The following is a 16,853-nucleotide window of genomic DNA, read 5'->3' on the forward strand; positions in this document are numbered from 1 at the left end:
AGGTCAGAATGATGGCAAAAGGAACATGTAAAAGGCAGACAACTAAAAGAAAAAAGAATTTGGGATGTAAGCTTGGGAGTTTACTAACTGCGCTGATTTTGGCTCCTATAATAGTAAAGAATGGAAACCTACGAGGAAAGTCTTTGACTAATTTCATTCTCCGCCTGCACCAATGAACTTATTTTTACATCTCTATTTCCATATCTGTACTCATTCCTGTCTTTCACAGGGAGGTTGAAAGACTTTGGTCTATGTTTAAATGCAGACTATAAAGAAAAAATACGACGAAGGTGGGATTCGAACCCACGCGTGCAGAGCACAATGGATTAGCAGTCCATCGCCTTAACCACTCGGCCACCTCGTCTGTTTGGGAACGGTGCTCGAGTCCCATGCTTAAAGAAGAGATAAAACAATGGTGGTGCAAAGTCAGTGAAAAATAGATCATGTTTGTCATAATAGAAACAAGATCGTTGACTCGTTCTTCCTTACCCGGCCATTGATAGATAAACACATCAAGTTGAAGTTCAGAAAAATATAACAAGAGCTCCTGGAGGGTTCACAACACTAATCCAGAGGAAGGTGCTTGAGCTTCCGTATGGCACACCATTAGTAGTAAAACCAGCATAACGCAAGCTCCAGTTTCCCAGTGTTTGGCATCATTCAACGTTTCCAGCCAAGATCAAAGTTCAGATGCTGCTGCTTCCTGTGATGTCATTGAATTTAAATAGTGAGTGATGGCAATAACCCTTTTCCAATTAAATTTTGCCACATCAACGTCCCTGAAAATAGAGAAAGGCGTGCAACCCAGAACCGCTGTACTGTTCAATAGAGTAAGGGCTTCACCGTGATCATCTGCATCTGTCATCACAAGATTATCAAGGTCTTTTTCTTGAAGAAATTAGGTCCAGAAAGCCGACCTTCCCCACAGACTATTCAGACACCTTGCGCTTGTGGCTTTGTTATAGGCCCGAATCCATTGGTAAAAGGTTGCACAGGTACAATGTGCAATATCAGTTCCTATTCAACAATGTTCAAGAAAATTACCATTTGGAGGCCCTGATGAGGATCGAACTCACGACCCCTGGTTTACAAGACCAGTGCTCTGCCACTGAGCTACAGAGCCCCTCAGGTTACGACGCATAACAGCAACACAACGAGCACACAACATGATGTTTACTGGGTAGACATATTTGAAGGGTGTGTGAGAATGTATGTATATGATTGTGATTTGACCTGTTTTTTTCTGGCCGATTTTTTGAGGAGCAGCTAATTTGTGCGTATTCCGTGCAATTTTAGGGTGACTAATGAGGAGATGTGATGCGTGAAAGTTGAAAAAAACATGTACATGGCAGCAGAGAGACAATATGGATATTACCTTTGCTTTTTTAAATTTCTATCCGGATTCTGGCTCAAAGGGTAGTCAAGCACAGCAGATTGCATTCCTGCCAGTAACACGACAACCTTGTTTGTGTCCTTCTTAATCAACTAACATGCATATTTTCACTTTTGTCTGTATGTTCTTTGAAAGCCAATGGCAATGGTGCTTAGAGCAATGCAGATGTTTAAAAAAGATTTCAAAAGTTAAAATCGACAAAGGTGGGATTCGAAACCACGCGTGTACAGTAGATTAGCAGTCTATCCCCTTAACCACTCGGCCACCTCATCTACAGGGATTATGTTAGGCATTCAAGTCTTTACAGGTAATAACACAAACATCTTCAAAATAGAACCACAATGCGTTCCTTGTTGAGGTACATCCAGCCGTTTGCAGGAAAACTGCCTCACTTGCTGTTGAGAAAAATTCATCAAAGTCCTGGGGTGTTTATAGGCATCGCCAAGATGACATTGGGAGGTGTTTCAATTGACACGTGTTGAATATGAGGAAGAGCATCATGCTGGCTCCAGTGGCACTGCCTGCAGCATGACAAAAATGTAGAAGGGACATTTGACTGCACCATTGGCTGAACATCAGTGGCAAAGTGTATATCAGGCTAAAAGGTAAGCTCCAGTGGCACAATATGGGCACTACAAGGCACCCATAATTTGGTGTCAGCTAAAAAGACAATGCCAGAGCTTGTGGGTGCTTTTGTACACTTGTGTGTGTGTTTGTGGGTGTAGTTTCATGTCGAAAACCAAAACACAGCAGCTCCAGTGGCGCAATCGGTTAGCGCGCGGTACTTATACAGCAGTACATGCAGTGAGCAATGCCGAGGTTGTGAGTTCAAGCCTCACCTAGAGCAACTTTGGAACTTTTTACTAATTCACCTCAAAACTGAATTATTGAACCAATAAATGTTCTGGACATTTTTTGGTTCACCTCAAGGTTTCCTTGATTGTCAGTTAATGTTGTATGACAGCTCCTCTGCCTTTTAGACATGGAATACTCATTGCAAGTTATTTATGGGGTGTTTGCGCTTTAAATACAGCTACGGAGGGTTTTTGAAAATAGAACAGAAAATAAAAAATGTCAACTGTTATTATACTCCATTTTCTGCTGAGCACCACTTACGGAAGACATTCGTAAAGGTAGAAAAAGGGTTACTGGAGTAGGATCCAGGAGACAATATCAACTTACAAAGAATAATGTTGTCTATTTACTGCATTATCGCCTTTGAAGCAAACCTCTGAGAATAAATACCCTTTCACTAATCAGGCAGTCACTTTGATAAAATCAAGCAGAACAAGGATGCTGATAGGAACTCGCCTCATTTGCATATGGGCTAGGGCTTCTGGGAGCCATGAGAATTAGGAGTTGAAGGTTTTGCAGATCGAGATTGCTAAAGGGCTGGGCATTTGCACAGACCTCTCCATGCCTGATTGGTGCCGAAGGTTAGTTGCAAGTGGTCCCCTGCTCACCCTACCTTACACAGGGCCATGCCCAGTTAGGCCCCTCAGGGCTAGGCCCGGCAGGGCTAAGCCCGGCGTTTGTCAGGCGAAGTGCCTGGACCCCTGCTCATTATACCTCAGAATCTGGTCTAGCTATTGCAGACATGGGGAATGGTGCTTATATCCCATTGACAGCGCCCACAAGCTGCATACTAATAGCCAATGATGTGTGAATGCGGTCAGGGTAGCAGACATATAGAACAATTGGGTGGGTTCGCTTCCGAACTGGATGCACAGGAGCAGGAGAGAATGGCTGTTGGCGATGTATGCAACTTGCTCTGCGTGAACACATCTACCGACCCCTTCCCCTACACACACGGGCACATACACACACACACACACACATAGCCATTGGAGCTATGCAGAGCTAATCAGAAAGATTGGTAATCATTAGAACATGAAAGATATGTGTTCATTTTTTAATAAACTTGTGGACTCCCGCAGAAACGGAGGGACTCACATCTCTAATTGAGGCTTGCTTACCTCTATACAAATGTGTTTGCTGGCTGTCTTTCTTCAACTGGTATGTGCGGTTGTGTCTGTCTTTGTCTTTCAACACGCCTGGCACGTTTACATTATCAAAGAGATGATTGTATGGAGATGGGGAACACCCCTCCGTTGCATTGTGAACTTGAACAGTCTTTTCACCAAAGCAGCTACATGCGACATTGCAAGGTTTTTGTCAGTCTTTGCCTGAAAACATTAGGCCTTCCTCTCGAACTCTATTTCACTCCTTCTGTGGAAGACTTCAATTATGAGGATGCATCCCGTCATAAAAGGTTCTCTGTAGATGGTGCAACTCTGGCTTCTCTTCCCCGTGCTTTTTGAAAATAATCCGCCCGAGGCCCTGATGAGGTTTGAACTCATGACCCCTGGTTTACGAGACCAGTGCTCTGCCACTGAGCTACAAGGCCACCTGCTGCTTGCTCACAGCCAACAACAGAAAGTGCAAAGAAACCATGGGTTTTACCTAGGTAGATCTCCAGGTATATGAATTTCTGGTTGTGTAAAAATGGCTGTATATCTCTGCATGTGTTCAGTACGTCATCATACATCTGATTTGCGAAAGCGTGTGTGCTTATGTTGGTGATACATTGTCGGTATGCGTTTGAGTATGTACTTTTACGGGTATGTATGTATTGAGTAGGATGCTGAACAGGTTCATGAGTTTAGATAGCAGGTCAGAATGATGGCAAAAGGAACATGTAAAAGGCAGACAACTAAAAGAAAAAAGAATTTGGGATGTAAGCTTGGGAGTTTACTAACTGCGCTGATTTTGGCTCCTATAATAGTAAAGAATGGAAACCTACGAGGAAAGTCTTTGACTAATTTCATTCTCCGCCTGCACCAATGAACTTATTTTTACATCTCTATTTCCATATCTGTACTCATTCCTGTCTTTCACAGGGAGGTTGAAAGACTTTGGTCTATGTTTAAATGCAGACTATAAAGAAAAAATACGACGAAGGTGGGATTCGAACCCACGCGTGCAGAGCACAATGGATTAGCAGTCCATCGCCTTAACCACTCGGCCACCTCGTCTGTTTGGGAACGGTGCTCGAGTCCCATGCTTAAAGAAGAGATAAAACAATGGTGGTGCAAAGTCAGTGAAAAATAGATCATGTTTGTCATAATAGAAACAAGATCGTTGACTCGTTCTTCCTTACCCGGCCATTGATAGATAAACACATCAAGTTGAAGTTCAGAAAAATATAACAAGAGCTCCTGGAGGGTTCACAACACTAATCCAGAGGAAGGTGCTTGAGCTTCCGTATGGCACACCATTAGTAGTAAAACCAGCATAACGCAAGCTCCAGTTTCCCAGTGTTTGGCATCATTCAACGTTTCCAGCCAAGATCAAAGTTCAGATGCTGCTGCTTCCTGTGATGTCATTGAATTTAAATAGTGAGTGATGGCAATAACCCTTTTCCAATTAAATTTTGCCACATCAACGTCCCTGAAAATAGAGAAAGGCGTGCAACCCAGAACCGCTGTACTGTTCAATAGAGTAAGGGCTTCACCGTGATCATCTGCATCTGTCATCACAAGATTATCAAGGTCTTTTTCTTGAAGAAATTAGGTCCAGAAAGCCGACCTTCCCCACAGACTATTCAGACACCTTGCGCTTGTGGCTTTGTTATAGGCCCGAATCCATTGGTAAAAGGTTGCACAGGTACAATGTGCAATATCAGTTCCTATTCAACAATGTTCAAGAAAATTACCATTTGGAGGCCCTGATGAGGATCGAACTCACGACCCCTGGTTTACAAGACCAGTGCTCTGCCACTGAGCTACAGAGCCCCTCAGGTTACGACACATAACAGCAACACAACGAGCACACAACATGATGTTTACTGGGTAGACATATTTGAAGGGTGTGTGAGAATGTATGTATATGATTGTGATTTGACCTGTTTTTTTCTGGCCGATTTTTTGAGGAGCAGCTAATTTGTGCGTATTCCGTGCAATTTTAGGGTGACTAATGAGGAGATGTGATGCGTGAAAGTTGAAAAAAACATGTACATGGCAGCAGAGAGACAATATGGATATTACCTTTGCTTTTTTAAATTTCTATCCGGATTCTGGCTCAAAGGGTAGTCAAGCACAGCAGATTGCATTCCTGCCAGTAACACGACAACCTTGTTTGTGTCCTTCTTAATCAACTAACATGCATATTTTCACTTTTGTCTGTATGTTCTTTGAAAGCCAATGGCAATGGTGCTTAGAGCAATGCAGATGTTTAAAAAAGATTTCAAAAGTTAAAATCGACAAAGGTGGGATTCGAAACCACGCGTGTACAGTAGATTAGCAGTCCATCGCCTTAACCACTCGGCCACCTCGTCTACAGGGATTATGTTAGGCATTCAAGTCTTTACAGGTAATAACACAAACATCTTCAAAATAGAACCACAATGCGTTCCTTGTTGAGGTACATCCAGCCGTTTGCAGGAAAACTGCCTCACTTGCTGTTGAGAAAAATTCATCAAAGTCCTGGGGTGTTTATAGGCATCGCCAAGATGACATTGGGAGGTGTTTCAATTGACACGTGTTGAATATGAGGAAGAGCATCATGCTGGCTCCAGTGGCACTGCCTGCAGCATGACAAAAATGTAGAAGGGACATTTGACTGCACCATTGGCTGAACATCAGTGGCAAAGTGTATATCAGGCTAAAAGGTAAGCTCCAGTGGCACAATATGGGCACTACAAGGCACCCATAATTTGGTGTCAGCTAAAAAGACAATGCCAGAGCTTGTGGGTGCTTTTGTACACTTGTGTGTGTGTTTGTGGGTGTAGTTTCATGTCGAAAACCAAAACACAGCAGCTCCAGTGGCGCAATCGGTTAGCGCGCGGTACTTATACAGCAGTACATGCAGTGAGCAATGCCGAGGTTGTGAGTTCAAGCCTCACCTGGAGCAACTTTGGAACTTTTTACTAATTCACCTCAAAACTGAATTATTGAACCAATAAATGTTCTGGACATTTTTTGGTTCACCTCAAGGTTTCCTTGATTGTCAGTTAATGTTGTATGACAGCTCCTCTGCCTTTTAGACATGGAATACTCATTGCAAGTTATTTATGGGGTGTTTGCGCTTTAAATACAGCTACGGAGGGTTTTTGAAAATAGAACAGAAAATAAAAAATGTCAACTGTTATTATACTCCATTTTCTGCTGAGCACCACTTACGGAAGACATTTGTAAAGGTAGAAAAAGGGTTACTGGAGTAGGATCCAGGAGACAATATCAACTTACAAAGAATAATGTTGTCTATTTACTGCATTATCGCCTTTGAAGCAAACCTCTGAGAATAAATACCCTTTCACTAATCAGGCAGTCACTTTGATAAAATCAAGCAGAACAAGGATGCTGATAGGAACTCGCCTCATTTGCATATGGGCTAGGGCTTCTGGGAGCCATGAGAATTAGGAGTTGAAGGTTTTGCAGATCGAGATTGCTAAAGGGCTGGGCATTTGCACAGACCTCTCCATGCCTGATTGGTGCCGAAGGTTAGTTGCAAGTGGTCCCCTGCTCACCCTACCTTACACAGGGCCATGCCCAGTTAGGGCCCTCAGGGCTAGGCCCGGCAGGGCTAAGCCCGGCGTTTGTCAGGCGAAGTGCCTGGACCCCTGCTCATTATACCTCAGAATCTGGTCTAGCTATTGCAGACATGGGGAATGGTGCTTATATCCCATTGACAGCGCCCACAAGCTGCATACTAATAGCCAATGATGTGTGAATGCGGTCAGGGTAGCAGACATATAGAACAATTGGGTGGGTTCGCTTCCGAACTGGATGCACAGGAGCAGGAGAGAATGGCTGTTGGCGATGTATGCAACTTGCTCTGCGTGAACACATCTACCGACCCCTTCCCCTACACACACGGGCACATACACACACACACACACACATAGCCATTGGAGCTATGCAGAGCTAATCAGAAAGATTGGTAATCATTAGAACATGAAAGATATGTGTTCATTTTTTATTAAACTTGTGGACTCCCGCAGAAACGGAGGGACTCACATCTCTAATTGAGGCTTGCTTACCTCTATACAAATGTGTTTGCTGGCTGTCTTTCTTCAACTGGTATGTGCGGTTGTGTCTGTCTTTGTCTTTCAACACGCCTGGCACGTTTACATTATCAAAGAGATGATTGTATGGAGATGGGGAACACCCCTCCGTTGCATTGTGAACTTGAACAGTCTTTTCACCAAAGCAGCTACATGCGACATTGCAAGGTTTTTGTCAGTCTTTGCCTGAAAACATTAGGCCTTCCTCTCGAACTCTATTTCACTCCTTCTGTGGAAGACTTCAATTATGAGGATGCATCCCGTCATAAAAGGTTCTCTGTAGATGGTGCAACTCTGGCTTCTCTTCCCCGTGCTTTTTGAAAATAATCCGCCCGAGGCCCTGATGAGGTTTGAACTCATGACCCCTGGTTTACGAGACCAGTGCTCTGCCACTGAGCTACAAGGCCACCTGCTGCTTGCTCACAGCCAACAACAGAAAGTGCAAAGAAACCATGGGTTTTACCTAGGTAGATCTCCAGGTATATGAATTTCTGGTTGTGTAAAAATGGCTGTATATCTCTGCATGTGTTCAGTACGTCATCATACATCTGATTTGCGAAAGCGTGTGTGCTTATGTTGGTGATACATTGTCGGTATGCGTTTGAGTATGTACTTTTACGGGTATGTATGTATTGAGTAGGATGCTGAACAGGTTCATGAGTTTAGATAGCAGGTCAGAATGATGGCAAAAGGAACATGTAAAAGGCAGACAACTAAAAGAAAAAAGAATTTGGGATGTAAGCTTGGGAGTTTACTAACTGCGCTGATTTTGGCTCCTATAATAGTAAAGAATGGAAACCTACGAGGAAAGTCTTTGACTAATTTCATTCTCCGCCTGCACCAATGAACTTATTTTTACATCTCTATTTCCATATCTGTACTCATTCCTGTCTTTCACAGGGAGGTTGAAAGACTTTGGTCTATGTTTAAATGCAGACTATAAAGAAAAAATAGAACGAAGGTGGGATTCGAACCCACGCGTGCAGAGCACAAGGGATTAGCAGTCCATCGCCTTAACCACTCGGCCACCTCGTCTGTTTGGGAACGGTGCTCGAGTCCCATGCTTAAAGAAGAGATAAAACAATGGTGGTGCAAAGTCAGTGAAAAATAGATCATGTTTGTCATAATAGAAACAAGATCGTTGACTCGTTCTTCCTTACCCGGCCATTGATAGATAAACACATCAAGTTGAAGTTCAGAAAAATATAACAAGAGCTCCTGGAGGGTTCACAACACTAATCCAGAGGAAGGTGCTTGAGCTTCCGTATGGCACACCATTAGTAGTAAAACCAGCATAACGCAAGCTCCAGTTTCCCAGTGTTTGGCATCATTCAACGTTTCCAGCCAAGATCAAAGTTCAGATGCTGCTGCTTCCTGTGATGTCATTGAATTTAAATAGTGAGTGATGGCAATAACCCTTTTCCAATTAAATTTTGCCACATCAACGTCCCTGAAAATAGAGAAAGGCGTGCAACCCAGAACCGCTGTACTGTTCAATAGAGTAAGGGCTTCACCGTGATCATCTGCATCTGTCATCACAAGATTATCAAGGTCTTTTTCTTGAAGAAATTAGGTCCAGAAAGCCGACCTTCCCCACAGACTATTCAGACACCTTGCGCTTGTGGCTTTGTTATAGGCCCGAATCCATTGGTAAAAGGTTGCACAGGTACAATGTGCAATATCAGTTCCTATTCAACAATGTTCAAGAAAATTACCATTTGGAGGCCCTGATGAGGATCGACAAGACCAGTGCTCTGCCACTGAGCTACAGAGCCCCTCAGGTTACGACGCATAACAGCAACACAACGAGCACACAACATGATGTTTACTGGGTAGACATATTTGAAGGGTGTGTGAGAATGTATGTATATGATTGTGATTTGACCTGTTTTTTTCTGGCCGATTTTTTGAGGAGCAGCTAATTTGTGCGTATTCCGTGCAATTTTAGGGTGACTAATGAGGAGATGTGATGCGTGAAAGTTGAAAAAAACATGTACATGGCAGCAGAGAGACAATATGGATATTACCTTTGCTTTTTTAAATTTCTATCCGGATTCTGGCTCAAAGGGTAGTCAAGCACAGCAGATTGCATTCCTGCCAGTAACACGACAACCTTGTTTGTGTCCTTCTTAATCAACTAACATGCATATTTTCACTTTTGTCTGTATGTTCTTTGAAAGCCAATGGCAATGGTGCTTAGAGCAATGCAGATGTTTAAAAAAGATTTCAAAAGTTAAAATCGACAAAGGTGGGATTCGAAACCACGCGTGTACAGTAGATTAGCAGTCTATCCCCTTAACCACTCGGCCACCTCGTCTACAGGGATTATGTTAGGCATTCAAGTCTTTACAGGTAATAACACAAACATCTTCAAAATAGAACCACAATGCGTTCCTTGTTGAGGTACATCCAGCCGTTTGCAGGAAAACTGCCTCACTTGCTGTTGAGAAAAATTCATCAAAGTCCTGGGGTGTTTATAGGCATCGCCAAGATGACATTGGGAGGTGTTTCAATTGACACGTGTTGAATATGAGGAAGAGCATCATGCTGGCTCCAGTGGCACTGCCTGCAGCATGACAAAAATGTAGAAGGGACATTTGACTGCACCATTGGCTGAACATCAGTGGCAAAGTGTATATCAGGCTAAAAGGTAAGCTCCAGTGGCACAATATGGGCACTACAAGGCACCCATAATTTGGTGTCAGCTAAAAAGACAATGCCAGAGCTTGTGGGTGCTTTTGTACACTTGTGTGTGTGTTTGTGGGTGTAGTTTCATGTCGAAAACCAAAACACAGCAGCTCCAGTGGCGCAATCGGTTAGCGCGCGGTACTTATACAGCAGTACATGCAGTGAGCAATGCCGAGGTTGTGAGTTCAAGCCTCACCTAGAGCAACTTTGGAACTTTTTACTAATTCACCTCAAAACTGAATTATTGAACCAATAAATGTTCTGGACATTTTTTGGTTCACCTCAAGGTTTCCTTGATTGTCAGTTAATGTTGTATGACAGCTCCTCTGCCTTTTAGACATGGAATACTCATTGCAAGTTATTTATGGGGTGTTTGCGCTTTAAATACAGCTACGGAGGGTTTTTGAAAATAGAACAGAAAATAAAAAATGTCAACTGTTATTATACTCCATTTTCTGCTGAGCACCACTTACGGAAGACATTTGTAAAGGTAGAAAAAGGGTTACTGGAGTAGGATCCAGGAGACAATATCAACTTACAAAGAATAATGTTGTCTATTTACTGCATTATCGCCTTTGAAGCAAACCTCTGAGAATAAATACCCTTTCACTAATCAGGCAGTCACTTTGATAAAATCAAGCAGAACAAGGATGCTGATAGGAACTCGCCTCATTTGCATATGGGCTAGGGCTTCTGGGAGCCATGAGAATTAGGAGTTGAAGGTTTTGCAGATCGAGATTGCTAAAGGGCTGGGCATTTGCACAGACCTCTCCATGCCTGATTGGTGCCGAAGGTTAGTTGCAAGTGGTCCCCTGCTCACCCTACCTTACACAGGGCCATGCCCAGTTAGGCCCCTCAGGGCTAGGCCCGGCAGGGCTAAGCCCGGCGTTTGTCAGGCGAAGTGCCTGGACCCCTGCTCATTATACCTCAGAATCTGGTCTAGCTATTGCAGACATGGGGAATGGTGCTTATATCCCATTGACAGCGCCCACAAGCTGCATACTAATAGCCAATGATGTGTGAATGCGGTCAGGGTAGCAGACATATAGAACAATTGGGTGGGTTCGCTTCCGAACTGGATGCACAGGAGCAGGAGAGAATGGCTGTTGGCGATGTATGCAACTTGCTCTGCGTGAACACATCTACCGACCCCTTCCCCTACACACACGGGCACATACACACACACACACACACATAGCCATTGGAGCTATGCAGAGCTAATCAGAAAGATTGGTAATCATTAGAACATGAAAGATATGTGTTCATTTTTTATTAAACTTGTGGACTCCCGCAGAAACGGAGGGACTCACATCTCTAATTGAGGCTTGCTTACCTCTATACAAATGTGTTTGCTGGCTGTCTTTCTTCAACTGGTATGTGCGGTTGTGTCTGTCTTTGTCTTTCAACACGCCTGGCACGTTTACATTATCAAAGAGATGATTGTATGGAGAAGGGGAACACCCCTCCGTTGCATTGTGAACTTGAACAGTCTTTTCACCAAAGCAGCTACATGCGACATTGCAAGGTTTTTGTCAGTCTTTGCCTGAAAACATTAGGCGGTTTGAACTCATGACCCCTGGTTTACGAGACCAGTGCTCTGCCACTGAGCTACAAGGCCACCTGCTGCTTGCTCACAGCCAACAACAGAAAGTGCAAAGAAACCATGGGTTTTACCTAGGTAGATCTCCAGGTATATGAATTTCTGGTTGTGTAAAAATGGCTGTATATCTCTGCATGTGTTCAGTACGTCATCATACATCTGATTTGCGAAAGCGTGTGTGCTTATGTTGGTGATACATTGTCGGTATGCGTTTGAGTATGTACTTTTACGGGTATGTATGTATTGAGTAGGATGCTGAACAGGTTCATGAGTTTAGATAGCAGGTCAGAATGATGGCAAAAGGAACATGTAAAAGGCAGACAACTAAAAGAAAAAAGAATTTGGGATGTAAGCTTGGGAGTTTACTAACTGCGCTGATTTTGGCTCCTATAATAGTAAAGAATGGAAACCTACGAGGAAAGTCTTTGACTAATTTCATTCTCCGCCTGCACCAATGAACTTATTTTTACATCTCTATTTCCATATCTGTACTCATTCCTGTCTTTCACAGGGAGGTTGAAAGACTTTGGTCTATGTTTAAATGCAGACTATAAAGAAAAAATAGAACGAAGGTGGGATTCGAACCCACGCGTGCAGAGCACAAGGGATTAGCAGTCCATCGCCTTAACCACTCGGCCACCTCGTCTGTTTGGGAACGGTGCTCGAGTCCCATGCTTAAAGAAGAGATAAAACAATGGTGGTGCAAAGTCAGTGAAAAATAGATCATGTTTGTCATAATAGAAACAAGATCGTTGACTCGTTCTTCCTTACCCGGCCATTGATAGATAAACACATCAAGTTGAAGTTCAGAAAAATATAACAAGAGCTCCTGGAGGGTTCACAACACTAATCCAGAGGAAGGTGCTTGAGCTTCCGTATGGCACACCATTAGTAGTAAAACCAGCATAACGCAAGCTCCAGTTTCCCAGTGTTTGGCATCATTCAACGTTTCCAGCCAAGATCAAAGTTCAGATGCTGCTGCTTCCTGTGATGTCATTGAATTTAAATAGTGAGTGATGGCAATAACCCTTTTCCAATTAAATTTTGCCACATCAACGTCCCTGAAAATAGAGAAAGGCGTGCAACCCAGAACCGCTGTACTGTTCAATAGAGTAAGGGCTTCACCGTGATCATCTGCATCTGTCATCACAAGATTATCAAGGTCTTTTTCTTGAAGAAATTAGGTCCAGAAAGCCGACCTTCCCCACAGACTATTCAGACACCTTGCGCTTGTGGCTTTGTTATAGGCCCGAATCCATTGGTAAAAGGTTGCACAGGTACAATGTGCAATATCAGTTCCTATTCAACAATGTTCAAGAAAATTACCATTTGGAGGCCCTGATGAGGATCGACAAGACCAGTGCTCTGCCACTGAGCTACAGAGCCCCTCAGGTTACGACGCATAACAGCAACACAACGAGCACACAACATGATGTTTACTGGGTAGACATATTTGAAGGGTGTGTGAGAATGTATGTATATGATTGTGATTTGACCTGTTTTTTTCTGGCCGATTTTTTGAGGAGCAGCTAATTTGTGCGTATTCCGTGCAATTTTAGGGTGACTAATGAGGAGATGTGATGCGTGAAAGTTGAAAAAAACATGTACATGGCAGCAGAGAGACAATATGGATATTACCTTTGCTTTTTTAAATTTCTATCCGGATTCTGGCTCAAAGGGTAGTCAAGCACAGCAGATTGCATTCCTGCCAGTAACACGACAACCTTGTTTGTGTCCTTCTTAATCAACTAACATGCATATTTTCACTTTTGTCTGTATGTTCTTTGAAAGCCAATGGCAATGGTGCTTAGAGCAATGCAGATGTTTAAAAAAGATTTCAAAAGTTAAAATCAACAAAGGTGGGATTCGAAACCACGCGTGTACAGTAGATTAGCAGTCCATCCCCTTAACCACTCGGCCACCTCGTCTACAGGGATTATGTTAGGCATTCAAGTCTTTACAGGTAATAACACAAACATCTTCAAAATAGAACCACAATGCGTTCCTTGTTGAGGTACATCCAGCCGTTTGCAGGAAAACTGCCTCACTTGCTGTTGAGAAAAATTCATCAAAGTCCTGGGGTGTTTATAGGCATCGCCAAGATGACATTGGGAGGTGTTTCAATTGACACGTGTTGAATATGAGGAAGAGCATCATGCTGGCTCCAGTGGCACTGCCTGCAGCATGACAAAAATGTAGAAGGGACATTTGACTGCACCATTGGCTGAACATCAGTGGCAAAGTGTATATCAGGCTAAAAGGTAAGCTCCAGTGGCACAATATGGGCACTACAAGGCACCCATAATTTGGTGTCAGCTAAAAAGACAATGCCAGAGCTTGTGGGTGCTTTTGTACACTTGTGTGTGTGTTTGTGGGTGTAGTTTCATGTCGAAAACCAAAACACAGCAGCTCCAGTGGCGCAATCGGTTAGCGCGCGGTACTTATACAGCAGTACATGCAGTGAGCAATGCCGAGGTTGTGAGTTCAAGCCTCACCTGGAGCAACTTTGGAACTTTTTACTAATTCACCTCAAAACTGAATTATTGAACCAATAAATGTTCTGGACATTTTTTGGTTCACCTCAAGGTTTCCTTGATTGTCAGTTAATGTTGTATGACAGCTCCTCTGCCTTTTAGACATGGAATACTCATTGCAAGTTATTTATGGGGTGTTTGCGCTTTAAATACAGCTAGGGAGGGTTTTTGAAAATAGAACAGAAAATAAAAAATGTCAACTGTTATTATACTCCATTTTCTGCTGAGCACCACTTACGGAAGACATTTGTAAAGGTAGAAAAAGGGTTACTGGAGTAGGATCCAGGAGACAATATCAACTTACAAAGAATAATGTTGTCTATTTACTGCATTATCGCCTTTGAAGCAAACCTCTGAGAATAAATACCCTTTCACTAATCAGGCAGTCACTTTGATAAAATCAAGCAGAACAAGGATGCTGATAGGAACTCGCCTCATTTGCATATGGGCTAGGGCTTCTGGGAGCCATGAGAATTAGGAGTTGAAGGTTTTGCAGATCGAGATTGCTAAAGGGCTGGGCATTTGCACAGACCTCTCCATGCCTGATTGGTGCCGAAGGTTAGTTGCAAGTGGTCCCCTGCTCACCCTACCTTACACAGGGCCATGCCCAGTTAGGCCCCTCAGGGCTAGGCCCGGCAGGGCTAAGCCCGGCGTTTGTCAGGCGTTCGTCAGGCGAAGTGCCTGGACCCCTGCTCATCATACCTCAGAATCTGGTCTAGCTATTGCAGACATGGGGAATGGTGCTTATATCCCATTGACAGCGCCCACAAGCTGCATACTAATAGCCAATGATGTGTGAATGCGGTCAGGGTAGCAGACATATAGAACAATTGGGTGGGTTCGCTTCCGAACTGGATGCACAGGAGCAGGAGAGAATGGCTGTTGGCGATGTGTGCAACTTGCTCTGCGTGAACACATCTACCGACCCCTTCCCCTACACACACGGGCACATACACACACACACACACACATAGCCATTGGAGCTATGCAGAGCTAATCAGAAAGATTGGTAATCATTAGAACATGAAAGATATGTGTTCATTTTTTAATAAACTTGTGGACTCCCGCAGAAACGGAGGGACTCACATCTCTAATTGAGGCTTGCTTACCTCTATACAAATGTGTTTGCTGGCTGTCTTTCTTCAACTGGTATGTGCGGTTGTGTCTGTCTTTGTCTTTCAACACGCCTGGCACGTTTACATTATCAAAGAGATGATTGTATGGAGATGGGGAACACCCCTCCGTTGCATTGTGAACTTGAACAGTCTTTTCACCAAAGCAGCTACATGCGACATTGCAAGGTTTTTGTCAGTCTTTGCCTGAAAACATTAGGCCTTCCTCTCGAACTCTATTTCACTCCTTCTGTGGAAGACTTCAATTATGAGGATGCATCCCGTCATAAAAGGTTCTCTGTAGATGGTGCAACTCTGGCTTCTCTTCCCCGTGCTTTTTGAAAATAATCCGCCCGAGGCCCTGATGAGGTTTGAACTCATGACCCCTGGTTTACGAGACCAGTGCTCTGCCACTGAGCTACAAGGCCACCTGCTGCTTGCTCACAGCCAACAACAGAAAGTGCAAAGAAACCATGGGTTTTACCTAGGTAGATCTCCAGGTATATGAATTTCTGGTTGTGTAAAAATGGCTGTATATCTCTGCATGTGTTCAGTACGTCATCATACATCTGATTTGCGAAAGCGTGTGTGCTTATGTTGGTGATACATTGTCGGTATGCGTTTGAGTATGTACTTTTACGGGTATGTATGTATTGAGTAGGATGCTGAACAGGTTCATGAGTTTAGATAGCAGGTCAGAATGATGGCAAAAGGAACATGTAAAAGGCAGACAACTAAAAGAAAAAAGAATTTGGGATGTAAGCTTGGGAGTTTACTAACTGCGCTGATTTTGGCTCCTATAATAGTAAAGAATGGAAACCTACGAGGAAAGTCTTTGACTAATTTCATTCTCCGCCTGCACCAATGAACTTATTTTTACATCTCTATTTCCATATCTGTACTCATTCCTGTCTTTCACAGGGAGGTTGAAAGACTTTGGTCTATGTTTAAATGCAGACTATAAAGAAAAAATACGACGAAGGTGGGATTCGAACCCACGCGTGCAGAGCACAATGGATTAGCAGTCCATCGCCTTAACCACTCGGCCACCTCGTCTGTTTGGGAACGGTGCTCGAGTCCCATGCTTAAAGAAGAGATAAAACAATGGTGGTGCAAAGTCAGTGAAAAATAGATCATGTTTGTCATAATAGAAACAAGATCGTTGACTCGTTCTTCCTTACCCGGCCATTGATAGATAAACACATCAAGTTGAAGTTCAGAAAAATATAACAAGAGCTCCTGGAGGGTTCACAACACTAATCCAGAGGAAGGTGCTTGAGCTTCCGTATGGCACACCATTAGTAGTAAAACCAGCATAACGCAAGCTCCAGTTTCCCAGTGTTTGGCATCATTCAACGTTTCCAGCCAAGATCAAAGTTCAGATGCTGCTGCTTCCTGTGATGTCATTGAATTTAAATAGTGAGTGATGGCAATAACCCTTTTCCAATTAAATTTTGCCACA

The 16,853-nt window shown here is 43.4% G+C and overlaps 15 non-coding genes across 15 annotated transcripts; 4 read left to right on the forward strand and 11 right to left on the reverse strand.

Moving 5' to 3' along the window:
* Positions 1–282: 282 nt before the first annotated feature.
* Positions 283–364, reverse strand: TRNAS-GCU (transfer RNA serine (anticodon GCU)). The gene has a single exon. It is a non-coding gene; the product is annotated as a tRNA-Ser (tRNA).
* A 687-nt stretch (positions 365–1,051) lies between these two features.
* Positions 1,052–1,123, reverse strand: TRNAT-UGU (transfer RNA threonine (anticodon UGU)). The gene has a single exon. It is a non-coding gene; the product is annotated as a tRNA-Thr (tRNA).
* Positions 1,124–2,145: 1,022 nt separating this feature from the next.
* On the forward strand, positions 2,146–2,240 carry TRNAI-UAU (transfer RNA isoleucine (anticodon UAU)). Its single transcript has 2 exons — positions 2,146–2,183; positions 2,205–2,240. It is a non-coding gene; the product is annotated as a tRNA-Ile (tRNA).
* A 1,488-nt stretch (positions 2,241–3,728) lies between these two features.
* Positions 3,729–3,800, reverse strand: TRNAT-CGU (transfer RNA threonine (anticodon CGU)). The gene has a single exon. It is a non-coding gene; the product is annotated as a tRNA-Thr (tRNA).
* Positions 3,801–4,346: 546 nt separating this feature from the next.
* On the reverse strand, positions 4,347–4,428 carry TRNAS-GCU (transfer RNA serine (anticodon GCU)). The gene has a single exon. It is a non-coding gene; the product is annotated as a tRNA-Ser (tRNA).
* A 687-nt stretch (positions 4,429–5,115) lies between these two features.
* TRNAT-UGU (transfer RNA threonine (anticodon UGU)) lies at positions 5,116–5,187 on the reverse strand. Its single transcript has one exon. It is a non-coding gene; the product is annotated as a tRNA-Thr (tRNA).
* A 465-nt stretch (positions 5,188–5,652) lies between these two features.
* Positions 5,653–5,729, reverse strand: TRNAS-GCU (transfer RNA serine (anticodon GCU)). The gene has a single exon. It is a non-coding gene; the product is annotated as a tRNA-Ser (tRNA).
* Positions 5,730–6,209: 480 nt separating this feature from the next.
* On the forward strand, positions 6,210–6,304 carry TRNAI-UAU (transfer RNA isoleucine (anticodon UAU)). Its single transcript has 2 exons — positions 6,210–6,247; positions 6,269–6,304. It is a non-coding gene; the product is annotated as a tRNA-Ile (tRNA).
* Positions 6,305–7,792: 1,488 nt separating this feature from the next.
* Positions 7,793–7,864, reverse strand: TRNAT-CGU (transfer RNA threonine (anticodon CGU)). The gene has a single exon. It is a non-coding gene; the product is annotated as a tRNA-Thr (tRNA).
* Positions 7,865–8,410: 546 nt separating this feature from the next.
* Positions 8,411–8,492, reverse strand: TRNAS-GCU (transfer RNA serine (anticodon GCU)). Its single transcript has one exon. It is a non-coding gene; the product is annotated as a tRNA-Ser (tRNA).
* Positions 8,493–10,254: 1,762 nt separating this feature from the next.
* Positions 10,255–10,349, forward strand: TRNAI-UAU (transfer RNA isoleucine (anticodon UAU)). The gene is made up of 2 exons: positions 10,255–10,292; positions 10,314–10,349. It is a non-coding gene; the product is annotated as a tRNA-Ile (tRNA).
* A 1,960-nt stretch (positions 10,350–12,309) lies between these two features.
* Positions 12,310–12,391, reverse strand: TRNAS-GCU (transfer RNA serine (anticodon GCU)). The gene has a single exon. It is a non-coding gene; the product is annotated as a tRNA-Ser (tRNA).
* A 1,762-nt stretch (positions 12,392–14,153) lies between these two features.
* On the forward strand, positions 14,154–14,248 carry TRNAI-UAU (transfer RNA isoleucine (anticodon UAU)). Its single transcript has 2 exons — positions 14,154–14,191; positions 14,213–14,248. It is a non-coding gene; the product is annotated as a tRNA-Ile (tRNA).
* Positions 14,249–15,747: 1,499 nt separating this feature from the next.
* TRNAT-CGU (transfer RNA threonine (anticodon CGU)) lies at positions 15,748–15,819 on the reverse strand. The gene has a single exon. It is a non-coding gene; the product is annotated as a tRNA-Thr (tRNA).
* A 546-nt stretch (positions 15,820–16,365) lies between these two features.
* On the reverse strand, positions 16,366–16,447 carry TRNAS-GCU (transfer RNA serine (anticodon GCU)). Its single transcript has one exon. It is a non-coding gene; the product is annotated as a tRNA-Ser (tRNA).
* Positions 16,448–16,853: the final 406 nt, after the last annotated feature.

This window comes from Ambystoma mexicanum, chromosome 13, assembly GCF_040938575.1.
Source record: "Ambystoma mexicanum isolate Mex_15411 chromosome 13, UKY_AmexF1_1, whole genome shotgun sequence".
Taxonomy (NCBI): Eukaryota; Metazoa; Chordata; class Amphibia; order Caudata; family Ambystomatidae; genus Ambystoma; species Ambystoma mexicanum.